The sequence below is a fragment of the Xiphophorus hellerii genome, chromosome 1, assembly GCF_003331165.1.
Source record: "Xiphophorus hellerii strain 12219 chromosome 1, Xiphophorus_hellerii-4.1, whole genome shotgun sequence".
Taxonomy (NCBI): Eukaryota; Metazoa; Chordata; class Actinopteri; order Cyprinodontiformes; family Poeciliidae; genus Xiphophorus; species Xiphophorus hellerii.
Window position 1 is genome coordinate 10185706 of NC_045672.1, and position 19880 is coordinate 10205585.

General features: G+C 34.8%; 1 protein-coding gene and 2 long non-coding RNA genes across 3 annotated transcripts in view; all 3 read right to left on the reverse strand.

Annotated features, from left to right (window-relative positions):
- Positions 1–19880, reverse strand: part of LOC116725038 (uncharacterized) — a 142210-nt gene that overhangs the window by 104612 nt on the left and 17718 nt on the right. The gene's annotated exons all lie outside the window — the stretch shown is intronic.
- On the reverse strand, positions 2933–3866 carry LOC116725073 (uncharacterized). Its single transcript, XR_004340311.1, has 3 exons — positions 3764–3866; positions 3392–3438; positions 2933–3098 (listed from the first exon to the last, which is right to left on the reverse strand). It is a non-coding gene; the product is annotated as an uncharacterized LOC116725073 (long non-coding RNA).
- On the reverse strand, positions 18576–19257 carry LOC116725070 (uncharacterized). Its single transcript, XR_004340310.1, has 3 exons — positions 19063–19257; positions 18763–18973; positions 18576–18675 (listed from the first exon to the last, which is right to left on the reverse strand). It is a non-coding gene; the product is annotated as an uncharacterized LOC116725070 (long non-coding RNA).

The window sequence follows — 19880 nt, forward strand, 5'->3', positions numbered from 1 at the left end:
TTGTGTTTGTCCTTCCTGACTTCCTTGTTTTGCTATAATTTGTTACACTTCAGTGTTTCAGAACATAAAACCAATTTACATATTAGTCAAAGACGACACAAGTGAACACAAAATGCACAAAAATCCAAACCTACAGTGGCCCTGCATGAAATGATTGCTATCCACCCTTACTAAATTGGTCCAATACACCTGAGTTCACTGTCTCTTGTCACATCCTGGGGCTGTTTAATGACACACCTACTCCCAATCAAGACATCACTTAAACAGGACCTTCCTGACAATGTGAAGTAAACAAAAATATAATTAAAAGCTGGATATCATGCCGACATGCAGAGAAATTAAGGAACAAATGACAAAGAAATAATTGAGATCTTCCAATCAGTAAAGATTTACAAAGCCATTTCTAAAGCTTTGGGACTCCAGTGAATCTCCAGTGAACCACAGTGAAAGCCATTACCCTCACATGGCGAAAACATGGAACAGCTAAGAGTGCAGTGACACCTCATCAAAAGTGTTTTTCCACTGGCAATTTAAGCATTAACCGATTAATGTGTGGTTCAGTTTCACCCCAGGTAGCTTTTCCATTATCTGCTCTGTTCCTCACTATTGTGGGCGGGACGTGAGCAGCCACTGTGGTCAACTCTCTGCTGATGTTTGCAGCAAATGGAGAACCTCAAGATTCTGGTTCTGATTAACTCAAATAAACCCAGATGTTTCATTTATAGAAATTCATTGCTGGTCCAAACATAATTATAAAGAGTCAGATCGGTTCATTATTTTGCTATACATATAATATAATTACATCCTGGCACTTTTTTTTTTTTTAATGTCCAACCTTTGGGATTTATGACTTAAAAAAAACTGGTTATGGTGAAAATCTTCCACTGTAGCAGAATTATAACAATACAGCAAAGATGAGTGGGCCAAAATTCCTACACGATTGTAAAACTTTCACTCCATTCAGACCCCTTGTCCACTGGGATGGACATGATATTTTTTTCTGGGATTAAACCAGTTAAAAAAAAAAAGGAATTTGTTATTTGCATGATGGATCTTACAGATTGGTTTCTTGTTAAACAAAAACAATGAAGTTTAGACTCTTAACTTGATACCGGTGCGTTTCAGGCATCAGACAAGACGAGCATGGGTATTGAACAAGAGACGGGGAGGAGTAAGCATCTGTTTCCATCATAAATATAAATTTATATTCATAGCAGTCTAAAAAATACTCTCAGTATAATTTTAAATATTTCCACTCATAGTATTTGAAGGTATTTTGAATTTTTTTCTATCATGAAATCGTAGGATATTTTAAAAGCTGAATGGACATCAGAAGTTTGTGTATGTTGTACAACACCTAATTATTCAGTGTTATGCAAAGAAAGAAGCATGTCTGAGCATTTCATAGCCAGTCTGTGATTTGTTAATGATTTTATGTTATTTTATTTTTTCAATGATGGAGTATTAACTCCAAGACTTTCTTGAAATGAAGGTACATTGAGAGATATCTGATCTTGAGTGCTTGGATATAGAAAATAAGTCATGTGAGAACAGAAATTAGTTGATAAATTGAGAAGTAAAGCAGTCCTAATTTTTCAGTGTCTCATCCAGAGGTGTTCAAGCTATACGGTGAATCAAAGGGTGCTGTTGTCCTGATATATGAAATTGTCTGTCTGTACCACACAAAAATCTGGGAAAAAAGTCAATGTTTACCAGATACAAGAAAAACATAATACACAGGAAAAAACGCACTCCTACTGTAACGCATGTAAACTCCAGCTGTGCTTTGTGCCACACTGAAACTGCTTCAAGGGTGTTCATCAAAAATGAGAGATTACATGAAAATCCCAGCAAGCTGATGCTTTGTCAACGGTTTGGTAACTGTGCAATCCGTTTACATTACTACAAATAATACCATGCCAATGCATTTGAAAGTTCAATGACACATTACTGAAATCTAAACTACATTTTGTATTATATATTCTCTATTCAGACATGCAAAGTGAAACAAAACAACAGACATCCAGTTTAAAAGGTTCAGATCATGCCGAATTAGATGAAACGCTATAGGAAAAAGTATAGAAGTTTTCAAGACATTCTACACTCATTTGGTCGAGATGTCCATTACAATGGACATCAAAAAACATATTACAATATGAGATAGGAAAAATGTCTCCTTTCCCCTTTATTTCTACGCTTAAGAGGAATAAAAATCAGCTAAGTAAAAATGTTTTGGTACACTAGAAAAAATTCAATTCTGAAGGGGTTAAGTTATTGTAAATGGTTAATAGTTTCTGCTTTGGGTGGCTCAATCAGTTATTAACTTTAGGGGACAAACACTTATTTACATATAACCATGTAGGTTTGGATGTTTTTCTCCCTTAATAAACACATTTATTTAAAAACTTTTGTGTTTAAATGTGATGTCTTTGACTAATACATAAATTGTCTAAATGTTGTGAAACACAGAAATGTAACAAAGATGAAGCAAAAATGAAATCATGAAGGGGGAAAACACATTTTCACACCCCTCTAAGTGCTTACAGTCTTTCTAACTTGTGCACTCATAAATCTACAGGTCGCACAAAGTCACAGAACCTTTCTCAAACCAGAAGGCTGGAAATAGCTCTGCTGTGAATTTTGTTTCGAAAGTATGAATCAAGCTCCGCTTCTCTGATGTTATATTGTAGTAACTTAGAGTTCCTCGTTCCCAATCAAGAAACACACCCATTTTGTTGCATGTAGAGATTTTGATTTCTTCTTTTGTGTTTTTATGCATGGCTTTGTATCCAGTCTTGGAGCAGAGCAGACTCCAGGACTTGTCATTGCATCCCAGACCACCATCACGGTTCCAGTTTCTACCCACATCTTTATATGCCACAGCAATTCCCACCACACCTTCCCATTCCACTTCCCAGTAACAAAGTCGTTTCAGGCCTTCATCACATACTACCTGGGTCCTCTTGAACCGTTTCATCACTTGTATTTCGCTTTTCCAGCTTCTTGACATCATTATCAGTTTTCGCTTTTTTGTTGTTTTCAGACAGAACAAGTCGTCTGCTTGCTGTAGTTCTTATCAAACATAAGATCTGCACCATCTGAAAGTGTTCAACAAGAAAATAAAGTAAGCTTTGTGAAAAAGTGTACTGTTTTTACAATAGTGAATCCATAAATTTAAACATTATATCTGCTAAATTTGGAGAATTACAAGTCATTAAGTATTTTTGTTATTTCCTGATGTATAAAATCATATTTACATGTTTAGTAATGACCATTATTGCCTGTTAAATACCCTTCAGATGATAAAGTTCTAACTTTCACTTTCAGATAAACTTGATTCATCTTGTAATACAAAAATGTAAAAGTTTTGAGGGGGAAAAAAACAGCTTACATTTACTCCAACCAGGTTTTAGTCGATGTTTTCCTTCATAGTCAAAGCTGTGCACAGTAAGACAAGAAAGATTCATTTTATTTTGGAAAAAAATCAGAAAGACTTTAGATAATATTTCATTCCTATTTCTTCCAGTTATGAAAACTTATTATTATGTTATTTACTACACAAGTGTGTGTATTAGGTTTAATTCACCAGCTCTTGGACTATAACATTTATTATTTAGCTGAGCCTAGCAAGACAAGTGATGGAGGGATCCATTTTAAATACCTGATTGCTGTTAAAAGGCTCTACTCAGACATGGTGCATCATTAGATTAAGTTATTTTTCTACAAGTTGCAGTACTAAATAATGTCTGATTTATTTACTCACTTCACTGTCTCAAGTTTCTTGTTTGGATCCTCAACTATTGCATTGAGAGCCCTCGTCCCATTGTCTCCAGGGTGATTGTAACTCAGGTCCAAGTGTTTAAGAGATGAGTTTTATTGGACTTAATAGCTTCAGCCAGAGAAATGCAGCCTGTCTTTGTCACCTGACATCCTGCCAGCCTGCACAAAGACACAGTTTTGGATTAGAAATAGAGCTCAGCAAAATTTACAGTGATTAAAAAGTTCAATATTTTATATTATATAGATTTATTAAAGAATAGAAGTTGTTTATTGTAATTTTGAATGGTATGGCCAACAAATGATGAGAGTCCAAAAAATGGTCTCTCAAAACATTAGAATATTCCAGTTTATTTTTTGATAAGTCATTTATTTACATTTACGTCTATTGTTTTATCAAAAAACATAATCTGCAATAGGTCTAATGTTTTGACACACCATATTTTGGACTCAGTATTTGTAGGCCATAATCTTTAAAATTACACTAAACAACTTTTATTGAACTTTAGTTTTAGTCACTTTCAGTACTATTGTCATAGGACTGTTGTATTATATTGCCACTTTACACAAACAAGAATTATGAACACATAGAATAACCTTAAATCTTGGGACAAAACAGATTATAAACTCAAAATAGTAAGCTAACTATAACACTGGTCGATATATTAAAAAACCTACTTGAGAGTCTCTAGTTTACAGTTCACATGTTTCAACCCATCAGCAAGTCGCTTCACTCCAGCATCCAGCAAATCATTATGACTCAGATCCAACACTGTGACATTTGAGTATGGTTTGGTTAGCACTGATGATGTCAGAGCTTCACAAGATTCTTCAGAGAGCTCACACCAACTCAGTCTGTAAAAAGATCCATGAAAACAATCAAGTTAATTTGACAAACCATGTGTGAAATTCCACATGTTTGTGTTGTCAAACTACAATCCCACCGCCAATGGCAAAAGCCCTAACTCTCATACACAACATTAGTAGTTTGTTCAAAATGAAGAAATTATTAAAAAAGACTATTCTGAACTAGGGAGGTATCGTAGACACTATATGATATAAAAATACTTACAAAGTAGTCTTTGAGACGTTGACCACTGGCATCATTCCCAGAAGAACTTTCTCTGATTTCAGGTATTTCTTAAGATCAAACACTTCAAGGTTTTCATCTGATGTCAGCAGCACAAAGGTTAAAGCTGACCACTGAGAAGCAGTGAAAGTTTCAAAAGGTTTCTCTTCTGAATTAAGATATTTTTTGATATCTTGAACAAGGCTGTCATCATACAGCTCATTAAGACAGTAAAAAAGATTACGGTTTTTCTCTGTGTCACTGTTGTTCTCTCTGATCTTTGTTTTGATGCACTCTGCTGTTTCCTTACTAGAGACTTTGTGTTTTTCAGTCTTATCTATCAGATCTTGAAGTAGATTCTGATTAGATTCCAGAGAGAGACCCACTAGGAACCGAAGGAACATGTCCCAGTCCCCATGTTCATTCTCAAAAGCCTTGTCCACTGCTTTCTTATAAAACTCTGAGGCTGCTGAGCTGGATTCTACAAACACATTTTCTCCTTTGCTATTAAATGAGTAGAAGACATGGAGAGCTGCCATGTACTCTTGAATGCTTTTATGGACAAAGCAAAACATATTCTGAGGGTACAGCTCATGATTTTCTCTTTTGATCTGAGTTAACAACCCAGAGAAAACAGCAGCTTTGGTTACATCAGTCCCACAACCGGTCAAGTCTTCTTCAGTAAAGAGAAGGTTTTTCTCCTCTAGGCCTTTGAAAGCAAGTTTTCCCAAAGATAGGATTGTTTCATCATTAGTTTTATCACAGAATGTCTCCGTTCCAGAGGTTGACTGATCTGTATTATATTTTACTTAGTCTGTCTGCGCTGGAGCAAAAGGAAATGTGTGTACATGTCAGTCAGAGTTTTTGGCAGTTCATCATCTTGATTTCTTTTAACAAAGTCCTCCAAAACCTTTGATGTGATGAAACAGAAAACAGGGATGTGGCACATTCTGTAAAGAGTTCTTGATTTCTTCACATATGACAAGACCTTTTTAGCCACATTTCTCATCACTGAATCGCTTCATGAAATACTTTTCCTTTTGCTCGTCATTAAATCCTCTCACTTCTGTCATTCGATCAACGTTTTCTGGAGGAATGTTGTTGGATGCTGAAGGTTGAGAGGTGATCCAGATTTGAGCTTCAGGGAGCAAATTTCCCAGGATGAGATTTGACAGTAGACCATTTATTGAGGTTGGTGTTGTGACATCACTCAATTTATTTGTTTCACTGAACTTAAGATCAAGACGACATTCATCAAAACCATCCAGAACAATCAGAATCTTGTACTTGTCATAGTCAGTTATTTCAGATGTCCTCATTGCTGGGAAGAACTGATGAATCAGATCTTGTAAACTTTGATCTTTATGCTGCTCTCAGATTTAACTCTCGGAAAGGAAGTGGAAAAATGAAATAAAAGTTTTCTGTTGCTTTGCCTCTCTGCCCAGTCAAGTATGTATTTCATTGAGGCAAATGTTTTTCCTATGCCTGCCACTCCAACGGTAAGCACAGTCTTAATGTTTTGATTACTATCTGCAGATTTAAAGATGTCACAGTATTTAATAGATGTTTCTTCATCTGTTGATTTGAACTTTGCATCCTGAACCTGCATGGCTTCATTCTGAGCACGCTCTCCTTCTGTGATGTAGAGGTCAGTGAAGACCTCGTTGAGAAGAGCTGAGGTCTTCTGTCCATCAATCCCTTCAGACACACTGGTGAATTGATCTTTTAGTTCACTTTTGAGTTTTCTTTGACTTGTGCTATCAGGCCTCTCTGAAAAAATAAAATGTAGAAAAAATATATATATTAGAACCTTTTGAAATAATTTTATATATTCTTTTGACAAAGAATAAAACACACACAATAAAAGACTACTAATCGCAAACATTGGCCTGTTTCTGTGTGACGAACAAATATGTTGTAAAAACTAAACATGTGCAGTTTTCTGTTTATAGGGTTTTATGTTGTGTTAATGCTAAAAATCCAACCACACTGCAGATGTAAACTTAAAACTACAAATGTTGCTACAGATCACTCAAAATCTATTTGGTATCATAGATTTTTGTCAAAGTTCTTGCTATCATGGGTTGAATTAAAAATATGAGTTGCATAAAGCAGTGGTCCCCAACCGGACCGCGCAAGAAATAATGAACTACTTCCGGAACTTTTATTTAGAAAATCCTAAACCGGATTTTACCGATTACGTCTTGCGCGTAAAAATTGAGCCAACTTGCAGCAGAATGAGTAACACAACAACATCGGAGTACTGCGGGGTCCCCCCCCCTATGGTGCTGATTGTCAGTGAATGCACCAAGAATGACTGAGTACCTGACATGCAAAGTGTGCATGCATGATGTGTGGACCAATAAACATCTGGAGATGGATTGTAACTCAATATAAATGTATGAGAAGTGTCATATGATTCGACTAGTAAAGCAACGTCGATTTCTGCATGAAGTAACAGCGCTGCCTTTCAGCTTCCAACCTTGAAGAAACACCAATTTAAAGTTGTTTGTCCAACTCAGTCAGCCTAGCTTAGAGATAGGTGTTGAAAATTACTTATTTTCCTTTGTGATACAAAATTATTCATGAGTATTTGTGAATGAATATGTTGTGGTCTTTCAATTTGTAGTTGTGTTTAGTGATTTCTTGAATGATTTGTTGAAGTGGTTTGCACTTCAGGGCCACCATATTAAAACAAAAAATAAAAAATGAAAAAAAGAAATTTGCAGATATCGCCCAGCAATGCACTGTTTACAAATTAATTAATCCATCTTTGGATGGACTTGATGAGCAGTGGAAAACAATAGTATTGTCACAAGATCATAAAACAAATGAAGCTGAGAAAAAAACAATTGATAGCCATGGCTTTTTGTGGAGTACATAGATTTCTTTCAGAATTATATTTTTTATCTGATTTTCCTATTTTGTGGACATGGTCTTAATTAATGTTTCTTTAATCTGTCATAAGTAAAGTGGAATTTGTACTTTCTTAACAATGTTTTTATGTGTCTGTTGATTTTTATCAACGTTGCTTTATTTTTAATAAATGAAACTTAAGTAGCAGTTTCTTTTACATCCTAAACCTAATCAATACACAGTAATTTCATTGAGATTTCTTTGACATTCATAGCTCTCTGGAATGGAAAAGATTCATCCTTGAAACTCAGTTTGAAAAGTTACATGGCTAATTAGTTATAAATGTTAATTATAATTTGTATGCAGTTTATGCTAAAAGTCAAAATATTGTAATTTTACTGCTGAAAAACAAAACAGGTTAAATGTCAGAAAATACATTTAAGTTCAATCTAATTATAGGAAATTTGTATTTGCAGATCTTACCTAATATTTCTGTCAGTCTGTCAATAAAGCCATCAGGGATTTTCTTAGCAGCTGGAGGCTGAGAGGTTATCCAGAATCTGGGCCTCTGGCAGCAGGTTTCCTCTGATAAGGTTTGTTAGCAACAAGTCGACTGAGGTTGGTTCTCTGACATCAGTCAAGTTTTCATTGTTTTCAAAGTCTAAACAATGTTGATATGCATTGAGTCCATCCAAAATAAATACAATATTTAACTGGGAATAGTCAGAGATGATGATATTTTTGGTCTCCTCAAAGAAGTGATTAAGAAGCTCAAACAAACTGATATTTTTATTTTTTATCAAGTTGAGTTTTGAGAAGTCAAGTGGAAACAAAAGTTCTGCAGGTTTTGCCTTGCGTAAGGCATCTTTGATCCAGGCTGAAAAATGACTTGTTCTTATCCTTTTTAGCCCATTCTTTTATAAATTTGTTCATGTGAAAAGATTTTCCTATACCAGCTTCTCCAATGGTCAGCACTGTTCTAGTTTTCTTTCCTTTCACATCTTTGAAGATCTCAGAAGTGGATTCGACTATTGTGATCTTGTCCTGTTGACTTTCCCCTTCTTCAGAGCCATTTTCTCTTCTGATGACAAGTTCGGTTGTTTTCTGGTTTGGATGACTGATTTCATCTTTTTCGTCAGTGATTTCTTTCAGAAATCTATTTTTCAGACATGATTCTAACTTCTTCTGTTGTTCATAGGTTTCTAATCAGACAAAGCAAAGTTATACAATGATGTAAAATTATATAAGTCTGGAATAAAGTAAACAAAAATGCATAAAAGGTAAATTAAGAGTAATTGATTTAGACAAATATTCTTACCTCGACATTGAACAGTTTTGCTGATACATTGAGAAGGAATCTTATCAACTCCTTTTGGTTGAGAAATTATCCAAATATGAGCTTCAGGAAGCAGATTTCCTCTGATCAGATTCGTTAGCAGCACATCCATTGATGCTGCTTCCTTCAAGTCTTTAAGTTTTTTGTTGCTTACAAAGTCAAGAGGAAGTTCACATTTTTCCAGTCCATCAAGAATAAAACATATCTTTTTCTTGTCATCTTTTGAAACGTTAATGTTTTTTTTGTTGAAGAAATCATCCAGCAGAGATTCCATGCTTTTTACTTCATCCTTCTTTTTATTCAACTCAGTGAAATCAAGGGTCACTAAAGCCTTTATGTCTTTGTTGGAGTTTCCTTTTGCCCAGTCGTTCATGAATATTTTTGTTTGGAAAGTTTTACCAACACCAGGGACTCCTTTCATCAGTACAGTTCGCACATTTTTGGAATTCCAAGATGCTTTAGAAAATAAATCTTTGGGAGTGATTAGGTTCCCACTTTCAACCGTCACTATCTCAGAGAGTTTTGGGTCAATTTTATGTCTTCCCACCTCTGTGAGAATAACTTTCTTCAGGTCATTTTTTTCCTTGGTATCTCCTCCTGTAATTTTTAAATTAATTATATGTGAACAACAGAAATAACCATAACATATTTGACACACATGATTGACAACACTATTCAGAATATATTTTCAGCAATAATCTGCACTAATATCTCATATTTCCTCCTGGCATCCAGCTTTCATCAATAATCAACATCAAGCATTCAGAATTAATGAATAAAAACAATCTGTGTTTCTTCTGGGCAACAATTTAAACTCAGCAAAAAGCAATAATATTCACTAAGTGTCACCTGAGCAAATTATTATTAGTTTACACCATTGACATTTTTGTCTTGAAACATCAACTATTGTCAGGGGAAGTAATAATAAGACCTGACAAATACTGGTTTAAGATTCATAAGATTTGAGGCTTTATAGTTTAGGGAGAGAAAAAACAACTTGGTCTTCTTAGAAACAATTAGTTTTACTTTCCTGTGGCAATTTTTTTTGTTAATGTTCAAATAGAAAGAACAGGAATATTTTGACAACAGCAAGTAAGACACTAATCATTACTACATCAGACAACACTTCATTAAAATAACACCAACAAAAAAACAAGTAAAAACAAAGTCTTACAATTACAAAATATAATCTGACACTGAGAGTTTATCTCTTGAAAATATGTATTCATTAGTAAACAATTTAAAGCCAATGGACAGTTAGACTTAAAAAAAACATAAGTCATGCTCACCTGTGTCAGCTGGTCCAGATGTTTCAGGTTGGTTGTGATTAGAAACACTGCAGACAAAGACAAAACATTTAACTGTTTTGATATATATTTATTAAAACGGACAAATTTTTACTGATCATTTTTAAGTTAAAAAACTGGACAGTAAAGTAATTTATTTACTCTAGGGCTGGAACTTCATCACATTTATTTTAATATTTTAATGTGTTAAACATTTTAATGCAATTAATATTTTTTTTTTCATACAATGGTAGCAGAGCTATTCAAACCTAAAATACCATCTCAATGCAAAACATGTTGCAGGAAGCACAGATGTCCCCATCGCTAATGTCAGCATCCACAGTCCATATTTGTAAAGAAGTATATTTTCAAAGAAGTGAAATGAATGATAAGGAGGTTCCTGAAACACGTGAAAGCTGAATGGGTATAATAGCACTTTGTAAATATATGAATGGGTTACATAACCTAAACAACCAATTAAAACAATTAAATATAATTGTCGTTGACTTTATATGTCTATTTATTCAATAATTTAACAGCAAAAACAGTTTTTGAATTGAACATGTTTATTTTGTCAGTCCATGGTTTTCAATAGATAAAATTGCGATTACGTACTTCTCTTTGGCAAAACAACTTGCTGGATCAATACATTCTAGGCATTGAAGTGATAACAATTGTATGAAACAACAAAATTCCAGTGAAGAAGAAATTATATCTCTTTAAAAGCTGCATGTTTTATAACCTATATCTCTTATAAATGATTAACTTATTGCTGAGGATGCTGTTTTTTCACCTTTTCACTGCTGATGAAGCTACACGCCCATGCAACTTGAATCTGAAAGATTTCAGTCACTTCTGTGTTACATTATTTTTATCTCACTCATACTGCAGACAATGTAGGCAAGCTATACTATAGACAGTTATCCATACTATATCTTTTTGTATACTAAAGATAAAATTTATGGATGATATAGCAGGGTTTCCTAAAGAAACTTGCTAACCCCGGTGGTTTTGTGTTAAAAATATAGTTAAAGTGGACAGGAAGTTTGATTTGAATATGACTAAGTAATACCAACTCAAAGTAAACACAAAAAACATAATTAAAATAAATATATATTTTTTAATATTACTTAAGTAATCAGCCATTGGATCTTAAAACAAGCCATTTATTGTTGTTTCAAAATTCAAGAATGTATTATGTTAAGTCTCTTAAAAGCTTAGATAAAAATACTTTGACATGTTAAGTACGCTTACTTTTTATATCAGAAGGGATGAAAACTTTGCTATATAAAAGTAAAAGAATATTTTTTTAAAATGTCTTCACTATTATGCACCTCTGAGGCAATTTATTGCCACAGAGCTTCAATAATTGATACATATTATTGAGGCTGTTAGCGTTTAAGCAACCACTTTTATCTTTTTTTAGTGCAAGAAACAGAAACTTTGTGATGACTCACATCAGCTTTGTACTGATTGGCAGTTAATCTTCCCTAATAAAGAAATAGAAAATGATCCATCTTAACATCTCCTACAGAACATCATGGTTTATAGATCTCATTCCACTTGGAGTCACTTTTTGACACATTAAAATATAATTTTTTACAAAATGATTAAATAAAATGTCTGGTATTGACAAATATCTCGCCTCTGTGATGGAGTGTCAATATTAATATTAAAACTCCATCCAATATTTTTCTTTCACTTTGTATATATTAACACAGTGGTTCCCAAAGATTTTCTTCTGGGCTCCCCTATGGATTACAATAAAAAACCCCAAAAAAGAAAAAAATATCAACTGGGCACACACTTCATTCAACCAGACATAAACTTATACACACATTTTGTTTTCAAACTCCACTGAAGTTTATTTCACACTTCATTTTGCTACAAAACTACAAACCATCTTTACAGTGAAACACTTTTGTGTAACTGTTTTTTTTTTTCTCCATTCATCCATACAGCTTCCCGCGCACCCCCCACCCCGCAATGGCACTGCGCCGCCGCTAGGGGGCGCGCCCCACACTTTGGCAACCACTGTATTAACATGTTGTGTTATTGTGGAGGCATTTTCAAATTTGGCGGTATGTGAGTGCTTGTTAAATGGGTTAAGTCGTCCTTGGACTGAAAATTTACTGACATAAGTTCAGTGTTTAATAAAACCAAGAACAGCTGGGATAGTAAGGATCAGGGTGAAAAATTTTCCTCTGAGAAACAGCAGATTAAACAAAAACAACATATTATTCAGTAACATTTTCCTGTATTACTATTATACTTCAATATGTCAATTTGTTTCTGCAAAACATAATAAGAAGGTCAATTTAAATTAAATTAAGAAATAATTACAGCTTCTTTTGGAACTAGTGTCACACACTGTCTACAAACAAACTATAGAATTTGTGGGGGGTTTTCCAAACATGCAACATTAATATTGCTAAAATTATGTGTAATTTAAAACTACTTTTAGACAAATTGCTGCCTATGGAAGCAAAGTTTGCAGGTTCAGAGAATGGAATTGCTTTGGAAATTAGTCTTTCAACAAAACGGTCTTTAAGTTTTAAGATGTTATGACAATATTACAGTATGACTTTCCTCCCTTTACATTGTTCATACTTGACCGAAATAATTTTTCAATGAGGGCTCGCACAGTTAAGAGTGAACACCTTACAATTAAGCTTGTCGTTCTATTCACCTATGTTCTACATTTTACATTCATTCTTCAATTCAAATTAAATTTGAGAAAATCCAAATGTTCAGTTTATCATTATTACTTCTTTCTCTTGAGGAAGATTTTCTGAAAAGATGAGACTGAAAACAAAAAGCTTCACTTACCTCCCACCTGACATGATCCTATCCTGTTTTAGATCTCCTCACTTTTTAGTAGGCCTCTATTTTATCCTCATCTGTTACTTCATACTCGACATCTTGCTTAATTTTTTTTTCTTCTTGCAAAAACACAGACAGACGCCTGAAAAGTAGCAATCTCTATGAAAAAGGAAAACATCTGAACTGTATGAAAGTCTTGTATGGCGGTTCCAACAGCCATAAAATATCTGCAAAAGAGAAAAGTTAATATTTAACAGCATTAGTGCAAGTAAGAACTTTGACCTTGATATCTAAATCCAAGAACATTTCCTGTCATAAATCTTGCAGTAGCAAAATGGAGATTCATTTTAATGCAAGCCCATAAACCACAGTTAAGCTTCTTACAGGTCACATGTTTTATACTATCAACTTTTAGTTCATGTCAAATTCACAACAAAGTGTGCTATTCTGCACTACCCTTGTGCTGTAGCTGTTTATTATTTTCTACTTTGCATTGTCTTAATGTTCTTTTTGATGCCAAATAAAAGATGATCAATAAACTCTGTTCTATTTCTTTAAGTGTGAAATATCTTATTAACACAATAATAATACCAAAACATGTGCATAGTGGGTCTTTGTTTCCTATGTCTTCCAGACTTCACAGTTTCAGGAGACAAAATAATAAATTCAATTGTATTTTTTTTCATGTTCTGATAAGAATGGAACATCAATAATGAAATAAAATTCTTGGACTTGAAAGTTCAAGAATTTTATAAATGTGGAAGAAAATAAATAAACAATTAATAATAAACTCATTTTTAAAAAGTATTATACTTTTAGGTATTCTTACTTCAAAAGCAAATCTATAACAATGTAAAGAATACCAACACATCCATATCAGGCTGTATCTTTAAATTTACATCAAAATCTCACACCTACGTTTTTGTGAGATGTGACCAACTCTGATCCTGACAGCTTTTAATATCTAGAAACTGATTCTGTCCACATTTTCTCCTTCCATCTTGAAATGGTTGTACACTCCTCCCTATAACCTGACATGGATTTAGCAGCTTTTGAAACATTATAAATGAAACATTAATAAACATTGTGAAGTTAAATGCTGCAACAAGACAAAATGTTATGCTTCAATTGTTGCCTTTGTCTTCTATGACTGTTTTTTTTGTGTTTTTATGATGTGAAGCACTTTGAACTGCCTTGTTGTTGAAATGTGCTATACTAATAAACTTGATTGATTGATAGTATTCAGCAGGTTGTTTTCCTCTCAGAACAAAGACAGCACTCTTATCTTTATAGAAAAAGAGTTCATAGTTCATGATAAGTGTCAATAAAATTATAGTATTAGAAAATACTGGGACAATAAATCCCTACAGATGTGTTAATCATTTCATAAGTAAATCACTACAATGATTTACTTATGAAATGATTTATTTACAGTAAGAAAATAAGTTACCAGTTCAGACACTTTTTATTGCAGTTTTAGATTGTGATGATTTTATTCTTTTGTGTTGAGCTTGTATGCATTTGTAGATTGTGTTACATTACCTTGTCCTCTATAATCCTATGTCCTATTTTATTACTTGAGAAGAATTATCAGAAAAAACTGCAGCAGGTTTTACATCCAGTAAATAAAATTTAATTTTGATTATGTATGGAGTGCAAATGTAAGGTAAATTGTGACTATCTTTATGGTTATTGTTGTGTTTATGATATACTATTTGGAAGCTTGTTTTTTCACCAGGTTCCAGCTTTGTCTCAGACTTACTGTGGTTGACAGTAGATTTGGTGTGAATTATATGCATGACTGCCTCATAAGTTTTAGACAAATCAATGAAATGTTTGCAAGCTACTAGTTCAGTGGCTAATTAAGATGCACACCTGTGTGCACGTCAATATGAACAAGCTAGAAAATTCACATGCACAAATTTTGCTGATGGCTTTGCTGGAGGAGCTCAGTTGAGTTTCGAATGGATGGAATGAATGGAGAGGGAGTGACATCGCCTCCTGTGTCTCGAGCCTCTAATGCATTTCTGGCTTCCTGAAATTTTACGATCTGGCATCAGCATGATTTTTTCTAATCATGCTAATGTACTCGATGCTCACACCCTGCCTCTTGCTCTCTGCTATTTTCAAACTATCTTTGAGTGTGATGAGTGGCAGGGAAGGAGTGGGGTAGGGTTTAGTTAGTTGTTATTAGTCGCAGGGCAGTGGTACATGAGGAGAAGGATTGAGAAGAACTGGTCTAAGGTCTAAGAACAAGTTTTCAGAACTCAGAGTTGACACTGTTTTGCTTGTCACACTGTGTCTCATTTTGCACAAGATTCCCAATAAACCTGAGTGCTTTTCATTAAAACAGTGGCTGGATGATATTGTTCCAAAATACACAAAAACATGCACACACACAGGGCTTTGTAGAAAATAGTTATTTATTAACTAGATATACCACATGTTTATATTTTCAAAGATTTTAAATGATTTCAGATTTTAAAAAATAGTAAAAATACATTTATTGAACTCTCAACAAGTTAAACAAAATATATTAACAAATGTCTCTGAAAAAATATTTTTTTAAGGAAAAAGCTAAATGTCAGTTTTATCAATCAGCAAATTTGTTTTCAACACAGAATAAAAGGGTACAATTAAACATATTCTGGATTTCATCAAATAGCTTAAATATTTGTTTTTGTTAAAATTGAAAATTTCCATGGCAAATTCAGAAGTAATAAAAACAGTCAGTTACCTTTTAATGTTACTGGTTTAAAGTAAAAACACAGAAGTCTGTCTTAACAGCAATATCAAACTCAGAGGAGAAAATATTAGTCACCCATTAAAGTCAGTAAAACACTCTATACCAATAGTTTTGTCATTGGCAATACTGTCAGAATCTGGAAACAGATACAAACATTTATAAAAGCTCCAGAGGTTTACTTTGATACTCCGATCTGTGAAAATCACTCCTTTGCACCAGGTCTCAGTGACGGCGTCTTTCGGGTGTGGAGAATGAAGGGCATCAGTGTGATTGGTGACCTATATATTAGTGGAACTTTTGCATTTTTTGCACAGTTATGTTCCCAGTATAATCTTCCTCCGTCAAGTTTTTTCCGTTATCTGCAGGTTCGGGACTATGTTAGGAAAAATGTATCAGATTTAGGAACTTTAATGAAACATGATACCCTGGAGGAAATAAATAAATTTGATCCTGTCAATCGAGGGGCAGTGTCACACTTTTATAGGATCTTTAATGGTATGCGTGTAGACACAACCAGGATTAAGAAGGCATGGGAGGATGAGTTAGGGCAACAGCGATCTGAAGAACTGTGGGAGGAGGGTTTGAAAAGTACACAAGAATGTTCTGTCAACGCCAGACACAATCTCATACAGTTCAAAACTATACATAGGCTCCATTATTCGAGGGAGAAGCTGAGCACTTTCTTCACTAGTGTGTCTCCAATTTGTAATCGTTGTCGGACTGCTATTGGTAACTTGACACACTCCTTCTGGTCATGTGTTCAGCTTCACTCATTCTGGAAGAAAATTTTAAATTTTTTTTCAACAGCTTTTGGGAAAAAATGGGATCCAGAACCTCTTATTGCCATCATTGGGGTCTCCAGTGCTTTGCGACCAGCCACTAAAAATGAGAAAATGGTGGTTTTGTTTGGTACGGTGATTGCTAAAAGGTTGATTTTGAGATTTTGGAAAAAGGACTCCGTGCCCACATTTGATTTGTGGTTGGGAGAACTAGCAAATACTCTGCATCTAGAAAGACTGAGATATTACAACGAAGATAAAGTCAATGTGTTTGAGAAAATATGGGACCCCGTACTAAAATTCCTTCAATGAAAAAGTGTCTATTACAGACCTGTCACTGCTTAATACCCTGTATAACTGTCCTTTTTTTTTCACGCTTGTGGAGAGGTTTGGATCAATTTGTGATGTTTTTGCCATGTTGTCTTGATGGTGTAAGTGTTTTATGATGTGCCGTTTTGTGCGGGTAAGGAATGGGTGGGGATTTGATCTGTTATGTTAATTTAGGTATGTCCATGTATGGAAAATTTATGTATGCAAAATTTAATAAAAAAAATATATATATATATTAGTCAAAGACATCACAATTAAACACAAAAGTTTTTAAACAAATGTGTTTATTAAGGGAGAAAAACATCCAAACCTACATGGTCCTATGTAAAAAAGTGTTTGTCCCCTAAAGTTAATAACTGATTGAGCCACAAAAAGCAGCAACAATTAACCATTTACAATAACTTAACCCCTTCAGACATGGAGTTTTTCTAGTGGACCAAAACATTTTCACTTAGCTGATTTTTATTCCTCTTAAGCGTAGAAATAAAGGGAAAAGGAGACATTTTTCCTATCTCATATTTTAATATGTTTTTTTGATGTCCATTGTAATGGACATCTCGACCAAATGAGTGTAGAATGTCTTGAAAACTTCTATACTTTTTCCTATAGCGTTTCATCTAATTCGGCATGATCTGAACCTTTTAAACTGGATGTCTGCTTTTTTGTTTCACTTTGCATGTCTGAATAGAGAATATATAATACAAAATGTAGTTTAGATTTCAGTAATGTGTTATTGAACTTTCAAATGCATTGGCATGTTATTATTTGTAGTAATGTAAACGGATTGCACAGTTACCAAACCGTTGACAAAGCATCAGCTTGCTGGGGATTTTCATGTAATCTCTCATTTTTGATGAACACCCTTGAAGTAGTTTCAGTGTGGCACAAAGCACAGCTGGATTTTACATGCGTTACAGTAGAAGTGCGTTTTTTCCTGTGTATTATGTTTTTCTTGCATCTGATAGACATTGACTTTTTTCCCAGATTTTTGTGTGGTGCAGACAGACAATTTCATATATCAGGACAACATCACCCTTTGATTCACTGTATAGCTTGAACACCTCTGGATGAGACACTGAAAAATTAGGACCGCTTTACTTCTCAATTTATCAACTAATTTCTGTTCTCACATGACTTATTTTCTATATCCAAGCACTCAAGATCAGATATCTCTTGATGTACCTCCATTTCAAGAAAGTCTGGGAGTTAATACTCCATTATTGAAAAAATAAAATAACATAAAATCATTAACAAATCACAAACTGGCTATGAAATGCTCAGACATGCTTCTTTCTTTGCATAACACTGAATAATTAGATGTTGTACAACATACACAAACTTCTGATGTCCATTCAGCTTTTAAAATATCCTACGATTTCATGATAGAAAAAAAAATCTAAATACCTTCAAATACTATGACTGGAAATATTTAAAATTATACTGAGAGTATTTTTTTAGACTGCCATGAATATAAATTTATATTTTTGATGGAAACAGATGCTTACTCCTCCCCGTGTCATGTTGGGTTTGAATGTTAGCCCAAATGCAGAACACAACCACAGGAGAAGTGAAATCAGTTTTAAATGATTTATTAAAGATCACACAATAATCAAAGAGAGAGAGTCGGGGTGGTCTGGTCCAGGGGAATAAACAGTAATGGTAGCAACAGTTCACTGGGAGGGAAAAAAGCAGGGTGGTTAGTTCAGGGGTCGTGGGAGAATGGAAAACTCTCGGGGGGGGAAAAAACGGGTAGATCTTACTTGTGGTTGTTGGAGCAGAGTTGTGGAGGGAAACTGGGTTTGTCCGGGGTCTCGGCCCCTAATGGATCCAGGGACAGCGGAGGAGTGCGGCGGGGAGCGGACAGGTAGGCTCGGGTGAAACGGAGACACGGAGGAGTGGAACGGCCGCCAGCCGTGGAGTCCAGAGGAGATTTGCAAACAGCAGAGAGGTGAGTCTGGGAACTCGGGCAACCTGAAGGCAACGGAGAAGAACAAAATATTCACTAGAAGGTTCAGGCAACAAGGAACACTAAGAAAAGCTAAAGGGGGGCTCAGAGGTACCGTGACTGGCACAACACTCAGGCGACGTTGGACTGACGGCCCACTCCTATGACTGCTCCGCTGATGAAGGTGATCGGGAACAGCTGGGGAAAATAATGACGTCACCGCGCTCCATCCGAAACCTGTCGCCTTCTGGTGGTAATATGTAGAACGGCGCGCAGGCAACCCCACCAATAGGACAGAGAGCCCCGGAACACAACACCCCGTCTCTTGTTTAATACACATGCTTGTCTTGTCTGATGCCTGAAACGCACTGGTATCAAGTTAAGAGTCTAAACTTCATTGTTTTTGTTTAACAAGAAACCAATCTGTAAGATCCATCATGCAAATAACAAATTCCTCATTTGTTATTGGTTTAATCCCAGAAAAATATCATGTCCATCCCAGTGGACAAGGGGTCTGAAGGAGTGAAAGTTTTACAATTGTGTAGGAATTTTGGCCCACTCATCTTTGCTGAATTGTTATAATTCTGCTACAGTGGAAGATTTTTCACCATGACCAGTTTTTTTAAAGTCATAAATCCAAAAGTTTGCATATTTAAAAAAAGAAACAAAAAAGTGCCAGGATGTATATGTATAGTGAAATAATGAGCCGATCTGACTTTATAATTATGTTTGGACCAGCAATGAATTTCTATAAATGAAACATCTGGGTTTATTTGAGTTAATCAGAACCAGAATCTCGAGGTTCCCCATTTGCTGCAAACATCAGCAGAGAGTTGACCACAGTTGTGCTCACGTCCCGCCCACAATAGTGAGGAACAGAGCAGACAATGGAAAACTGAACCACACATTAATCGGTTAATGCTTAAATTGCCA